The 1,557-nt window shown below is 34.5% G+C and overlaps 1 protein-coding gene across 1 annotated transcript in view; it reads left to right on the forward strand.

Annotated features, from left to right (window-relative positions):
- UTRN (utrophin) overlaps positions 1-1,557 on the forward strand; it is a 731,009-nt gene that overhangs the window by 555,820 nt on the left and 173,632 nt on the right. The window lies entirely within an intron of this gene.

Below are 1,557 nucleotides of genomic sequence, written 5' to 3' on the forward strand. Positions count from 1 at the left end.
CTCAGGCATCATTTTTTATGTCTATGGGGAAACCAAAATGAATTTATATATTAAATGTTTATTTAGGGATTTTAACCAAAACTTTTAAAGCACCATGAAGGGGATTTTTTTTTATTATTATTATTATTTCATCTGCATACCAATGAAAAGCATGCCTGTTTTCTTTACCTTTTTTCATATAGTTTTATTAGTGCTATCAAATATAATGGCTCTTCTCCCCTTTTTGGCTGTCATACTGTAATGACTTCAGATCCATATATGCTGATTTAGCTTTGAAAGCAAGTTGGGGATAAAAGTAAATTGCATTTTAGCAGATTCTTTGTATGTTGGTATCATTTATTTATTTCTGCTTGCTTTTGCCAGTAAGAAGTTAAGTGCTTTTAGAAAACAAAAACAACCCAAACCCAAAGAAACCTATTATTATACCACCAACACATCTATTTATTATACTTCAGATACCTTGCATTTAGGGCCAAACTTGTGGGTATGAGAAAAACTTTGTGCTTGGTCTATTGCTCTGCTGTTGCTGTCTTGAAATTCTTAATTTTGAACATGGGATCCTGTACTTTTATTTTTTTTATTGTTATTAGGTGCTAGCAAGTCAGTTTTGGCTCATAGTGACCCTGTGTAGACCCTGCCTTGAAGATAATTTTGCACTGGGCCCTTCAAGTTGTGTAGCTGGGTCTGTTTACTTTTTTTTCTTTATCTCTCTGTATTCGTTTTTAATTGTTCATGTTCTAAACAATAGTGCATTTTAAAAAATATCCTTATTAAATAGCTGAATCTTTAATAAAAATAATACATTGTTGTTTTGTTGTTATGTGCCATCGAGTCGGATCCGACTCAGAGCGACCCCTCCTTGGGTTTCTGAGGCAGTATCACTACGTAAGTAGATTGCCCAACCTTCTTTCCGAGGAGTGGCTGGTGGGTTTGAACCATCAGCTTTCTGGTTAGCAGTCAAATGCCTTAGGCACTACGCTACCAGAGCTCCTAAAGATAATAACTGCCTTCAAAATATAAGTAACAGTCTTTTTTTCAATAGCAAGAAATAATTTTTATTACGTGAACTATTTGTATTATAAGAGAATTAGTCAAAACAATTATACTTAATATTATAATCAAAGGAGTTCTGGTAGCATAGTGCCTAATGCATTTGACCACTGACCAGAAGGCTGGAGGTTCAAACCCACCAGCCACTCCGTGGAAGGAAGGTTGGACGATCTACTTCCGTAGTGATACTGCCTCGGAAACCCAAGGAAGAGTCGCTATGAGTCCGGTTTGACTCGACGGCAGTGAGCTTGGTTTTTATTATAGTCAAAGAGGTTCTCTGTTTTTTTCTTAATAGTGCCTAACTGGTTAATCAAAATTGGAAACATCTTTCTATGAGGGAGAAATTAATTGGCATAGCATTAATTGTGTGTGTACACACACACACACACACATATACATACATATATATACATATATATATATATATATAATTTATTTATTTATTTTTTAACTGTGATTTGGGTAAAAATTTACAGAGCAAATTAACTTTCCATACAGCAGTTCACA

Source organism: Orycteropus afer, unplaced genomic scaffold (assembly GCF_000298275.1).
Source record: "Orycteropus afer afer isolate SDZICR_OR568_19922 unplaced genomic scaffold, OryAfe1.0 scaffold00226, whole genome shotgun sequence".
In the NCBI taxonomy this organism is placed as follows: domain Eukaryota; kingdom Metazoa; phylum Chordata; class Mammalia; order Tubulidentata; family Orycteropodidae; genus Orycteropus; species Orycteropus afer.